The sequence below is a fragment of the Athene noctua genome, chromosome 3, assembly GCF_965140245.1.
Source record: "Athene noctua chromosome 3, bAthNoc1.hap1.1, whole genome shotgun sequence".
NCBI classification, from domain to species: domain Eukaryota; kingdom Metazoa; phylum Chordata; class Aves; order Strigiformes; family Strigidae; genus Athene; species Athene noctua.
Genome location: NC_134039.1, coordinates 40,842,093 through 40,848,630, shown reverse-complemented (window position 1 = coordinate 40,848,630; position 6,538 = coordinate 40,842,093).

Sequence of the window (6,538 nt, the reverse complement as noted above, 5' to 3'; positions counted from 1 at the left end):
CATAAAATTTAAAACAAATCAGTCAGACAAATGAAGACCAGAAGGTAACGTTCCTATTCTATTTAATCCAGAGGGGGATTTAAAACAATCAGAGATGAAAAGATTTTCCTACAATGACCCAATATGTCAATGGTAGAGAAGAAAAATGAATCAAGAATTTCTGTCTCTGTCTATTGTCCTAAGTACAGCACTTCAAAGCTGATTTCAACAGCTGATTTATCCCACCTATACATAACCCACTCAGTATATTACATCATGTTCTATAGAAAATACAGTCTAAAGGAGTTCACATCACATTTTGACATATGAACAAATATTCATCTATTGTTATGGAGGCAGCAAAGGGAATACATACCTTCAATTCTTCAGACATTTCTCTCTTCTCCAAAAAAGTTGAAGAAAGTGTTTTGATTCAGGCTGTGTTCCTGCTCACACTGTTACTCGTCTTGAGGGACACCACTAAACATAGTTGAGGCAAGGCTCATGTGAACTCATGTGAGGTAAGAAAGAACCTGGTCTTTCTCTTCCTGAAGAATTCCTCTTTGGCTTTTACAGCTATATAGGACACATTGAAATGTTTGCAATGCAAAGAAGCCAATTATAGCATTTTTTGAAAGATATAAATATATATTCATGATGCACTTGAAGTAGTTATGTCTTTGAGGAGGAGGAAATTGAAAAGGCTATAAATAAATATGGAGACATATTTGCATGGCCTTTTTACCCTTTGTGTTTGCAGAGCTGTGCCAACATTCTAAATGTGTTTGTTCTTAGATTTTTCATTTGCATTTATTATTTCTGCAAAACATAATAAGTCTGCATAGGAAAAAATAATCACCGCCTGGAGATTTTGAGCTAGTGTATAGAAGCAAGAATCACTAAGAAATCTATGATCTTTAGCAGTGACATGACACAGCACTTTGTAAAGCATACCAGTGACTTTGCTATTTGCTTTTAAAATAATATCAGACTATGTTACCTTTAGTTTAGTTTCTCTAAAATGTAACTACTAGCATATGGATCAGACCTTCAGCTACTGTAAATTCCCACAGATGACTGAACTTACTGGGGTTATGTTGAGGATTTGAAAATTATTAGTGCACACAGCTATCTGTCAGAAGTAATGAAAAAGAATACTTTCCTTTCTAGTAAAGGAATATATTATTAGCATTTCAACCTATTTACATACAGTCATAACCCAGCGTAATGAGTGTGGAGATCATGTCATGCAGAGCTATAGGGCAGCAGATTTAGGAAGTGTGCTAACAGTCTACCTCTTCAGTTGCATTTCTTAGGAGAGTAAGACCTGATTGCATAGCCATGCTGTAACGGTATGCCTGTGTGAGTGCACATGGGTACAAGTATTCACGCAGGGGTATGCAGACATATCTTTGCCTGAGCGTCCATCTGTTATTTCTTCCCCATTTCTTTTGCATCTGCTGCCACTCTCAACCAGATTTGCCAGAGAAAGGTTTGAAAATGTTAAGGTTCCTACTATAGCAATGAAAACAGATGACTGAGGATAGGAGAAAGCCTCTTAGAGGAAAGGCTGCTACATAAACATACCCTTAATTAGTAGCATATGATATTATACAGAAAATAAATGGTCAGAATGCCTAAGCACAATAGAAGCTCCGACTAGGGCTTGCTTAGGAGTAGCAAAATGCATTCAAGACTGAGGTGAAGGACATTTAAATTGTATTTGTTGCTTTTACTTTCTGTGGTGAATGTAGGGATGCTACCAAAAGTTTTTATTCCATTCCTTTGAGCTGCTCAATGAATGATATGTATCTGTGTCTGAATTAGCAAAGAAAGCAAAATGGATTCACGGAAACATTAAAAGTGTATCTAATCCACCTAAGCATCATTACTTATGAATGGAGTTACTTATAAATAAGTGGTGATGATGGATTTGGTACGAGAACAGGTACCAGCCCAGGAATACTGGAGGCAAAGGTAACGAATGTTGTAGCAGTCAAGTTCATCAAATAATTCAATACTGAATCCTGGTTCAGATTCAAGAGTCATTGGGAAGTGCTTCATTTACATTCTGCAACAGTATTTTTTTTCCTGAAGCTGTAGCTATTAAACGAAACAGTGTTTTTCCAAGCTGCGCAAGAACCACAATCAGTTTCAATGTAGCCATTCAAAAATACGGTTGTTGCATCCACATTCAAACTAGACTGATGTTGTTCAAAATCATGCACTCACTGCCAACTCATGGTGTTTACAAATAAACTAGTATCTAAGAATTATGTGCTGTACTAGACTTCAATACTTTAGGTTGACATCTGCAGCCTGTATTAAAATAGGACAGATGATAGCCAGATAGTAAACCTGTGGCTTCCCTAGCACTAGGAAAGTGTGGAACTACAGACAGAGATCTAAGTAGGACTAAATCTCAAGAGACAGCAAACCACCTGCATTTATTTCATACAGTGGAGAGGATGGGGGTTGCACCACTCAGCCATTTTGGACATCATTATATTCTTTATCCTACATTCAACAAAAAGGAGAGAGGTGGGAATTGTCTCATGTTCCCTGTACTTCCCATAGACATCATAAACATGAGCTGTCTGTTCCTCCAAAGCTGTCATGCCCTTTGCCTGCCTGCCCTGAAAGGCCCTTTAAGATCCACCTGCACTTGATGATCTCTGGGTACACTGGAATAGAATTGACTTTGGGTGAAATTATACATTCTGTATAATAATCTCTATATAGTCTTCACAGACAAAGGGGCATGTATTACCATTGATTTCTCTCACAGTTTTAATTTTCATGTGCTGGATTTGAACTTACAGTTCACACACAATAGGTGCCCTCTTGAGTGTTGCAATAACGAGTTGGGTTGTGCCTGCAAAACATTCAGATGCAGTTGGGAACCTAAACAGTAATATGAGTTTAAACAAGCTGTAGCTAGACTAACACCCTAAGATATGCAGTATTGCCAACTCCAGCCAAGCCAAGTGCCCACAAAATACAAGATCTGATCAATTTTTACAAGCTTTTTAAAAAATTCCATCTGTGGCTCCCCTCCCCCCACCCCAGCATTTTTTTTAAGTCTGTATGTTTTATTGTAAGCTTTTCTTTTCAGCCAGGAGGAATACACATGAACATTTAATGCAAGCCACTCTTCTCATATGAGAATCTAGAACTTTAAAAAATACATCAAGTATTACCTCACATTTAAAAAACCCTAAGAATTACCACACTCTAAGACTATTAAAAGCATTAATTAATTAAAATAAAGCCAAAGTATAAAATGTATTTACATAAAAGACAACATTTACTGTAAGTTAATGTTATAGTTATTTTCCAGTAGTTCAAGATTTTGAAACTGCCAATGCATGAGAACACTGGTTTTTGTTTGCATACAGGAGTATTTTAAAAGATCATCTAAGCATCCCCAAATTACAGTAATTTGCAGGGGAAAAAAAATCATGTCTTTTCAGGATATTGAAATGCTTTATCCAGTTGATCTGGAATTAAACATTGATCTTTTTGTCTTTGGAAACACTTTATTTAAGTTAATATTAAACAAATTTGACCTACTTAAAAATAGTTCGGATGGGAAAAATTGAAATATAAACATGTATTAATTGCAAGGGAAAATACATGATGGGAATCTAGCTGGGAAGCTTTGTTTTACAAAATATGAAATATACAGATCATTCTAATCACCTTATTGTCATAAGGGATAAATTCCCTAAGTTCTGTGATCAAAGCATTGTGCAGGACTGCCTGCATGTGTATTTAGCGTAACTGAGCTTAGGAATATTCTTTAAAGAAAGAAAGATCACCTTTAATTTTGAAATATCATTAGATCACTGTGATCATATGTTAGTGTTACTAAATCTGTTAAAGCAAAAAGGATATTATTTACTGTATTCTTTTTGGAATTCTAATTATTTTTATAAGAATGGAGAACAGAAGCCTGGCTAGTGATTATTCAAAGAGCTAGCAACTCTGACTCATTCTAAAAAAAAACCTGTTCACACCTTACTCTTTTTTTACATTTTCATGCTAGGTGTTCCTTTTTTAGTTTGTTGGTTAATGTTTGTTGATAGTGTCTTAACTGCTAGTATCCTTCTAGTAAAAAGTGGTTTCTATTTTTCATTACAAAGAGCTTTCCATCCCAGACAAATTAGCTCTTTGTTCTGCCCTGTTCTTTTGACTTTGGATCCTCAAATTCTTGGAGGCCATACCTGAAATTATCCCATCCGTTCTAGGCCAAACTAACATTTAAAATATCTGAACCTGTTCCCCATGACTTCTATACTGGAGTAGCTTTATTTACAGTGTTGCAGGAGCTTCCTATCCAGAACATACACATGACATTCAGAGAAGAACTGACATTGATTAAATTAGCTTTGGATAAGTAACAGAAATTACAAATGTCCTGTGGGAACTGCAGATACAGTTCCCTCAGGAGCTGATCAATACAGTGATACAAGAGCAAATCAAATAATTAAATTCTTATTTCTTTCAGAATATGAAAACAAAATAACCAGGTGGCATCTACACCACTGTTTTTCTAGGACTGCCTAGCCATACAGGCAGGCATATACTTAATTTGTGACTCCGTACCTTGCCCAAAAATTTTCTGGGTGTTTTCATCACTATGCACTTTCAAAGTGTCTGCTTCATTGGTACATGGCATCTAGCTTATATCTGTAGCTCTATAAAAATTCAAGTCTAAACTGAGGAATGTAGGATTTATTCAGAGCCACCAGATCTCTCCTTAAGCCCCCTGGAGAATTCTCCATTAGTCACAGTGAACAGCATGAATATTTGTTTGAATTAATATTGACAGTGATGCCATCCCCTTATATTGTCTCATGTTATAATAATTGGAGAACCAGTTACAGAGATGGGAAGCATGAGTTTTCAGCCTCAATCTCCTCAAAGGGTTGAACCCACCTTGAAATTTCAAGTCATGAGACATTGTGAGTGAAAGCACTCAGTGTACTTTTACTGAAGCTTAACCATTGTGCATCCAGGCACATAACATGGTGGGACAGATACTAAGAAAGCAAGGGGGAGCCTTACTTTAACACCAAGATTAGAACACTCTATGTACAGAAAGGCAGAACAAAAATTCCAACCCCTGAAATGTATATGGATTTTACACTGGACATATATTGGCCAAAAAAAACCAATAAACAAACAAAACCTAAGAAAAACACCAAAAGAATCCTAAATACATAACTTTTTTTTTTTTTTTTTTTTTTTTTGGTAGGATTATTTTTTAGACCAGTCAGGGCTTTAGAACAGTTCCCCACAAAGCTGCATGGGTACTAGTGCCAGTGCCCAGCCAGTGATGGGAGCAAGGCTAAGGACATGAAGACAGTGGGACCATCTCTTTAGCAGCAGAGTGCTTTTAAGCCACTTGAAATCATCTGTAACCACAGTCTCTCCTCTCTGTGCTGACTGTATAGGGAGTTTATGCAGTTATGATTTCCCCCTGCACACTCACACCACTAATCTTTTTAGGTACATCTCTTAATTTTGGTGATACACTTCTAAATTCGCTGAACTGGATCCACTTACTACCTTGTGGAGCTTTAACACAGCTACCATGAGTTGTTTCCCATGCCATTCCTTTGAAGCATGATAACTCTGAACATCATTTCTCTTACAGTGCAGTGCCACATGGCTATCACCGTCAGACGTATTCAATGTTTTAAAGTGTGGACTATGTATAAGGTGTGTGTGTTATGGCATTCTGTTAATCTTGTATTTCTTTTTCTATGTCCTGTATTATTCTCAAGCTCCCTATGTCCTCTAGTGTCTACCTATGAGAATTGCACAAACTAGCAAAATACTTTTCATTTTCTTATCTCAAAACATTTTTAAAAACTCCAAGTTTCCATCCTACAGATTTTCTCTCCTATTCTTTCTTATTCATTTTTTTTCCTAAATATTATATTAATAGTGATATTTTTATAGTTATTCTTGTTACACATCAGCTGCATGTATGGCAGTATTGCAAATTTTATATATAATCTTCTTGCACACACACAGATATCTATTATCTAATCTATAGATGTGTGCTTGCTGGAGATCTTAGTAGTCAGTATGTACATTTTATTGTGAATGTTGATAACAGATCTTGGTAGGTGTTCTGTAGTATTTTCTTACATACTGAAGCACATTCTCCTCTCACTTGGGCATGCCAAATTGTCACCGAGGACAATAGGAGCTGCTTCTATTCATCTTCAAATAGTATTTGGCTACAGATCACAGTACATTTTTACAGAATTTGGACTTAAGCCTACTGTGGAAAGCCAGTATGTAAGCACTTTATAATACAGATACATTAGGAACAAATTCAGATTCCACATGTGACTATTTGGGGCCTTCTGAACTCTTGACTATATACTATTAAAGGGGGATCCAATTACTCTAGTGTTAACCATTTGAAGTTGTAGAAATTATAAACTAGTGCAACTAGGCTCCCACTCAAACCAGAAAAATAAAGGTACTTCTAGAGGATGTGATTCTATAATACCTACCTAGGAAAAGTGGGATGAATTAT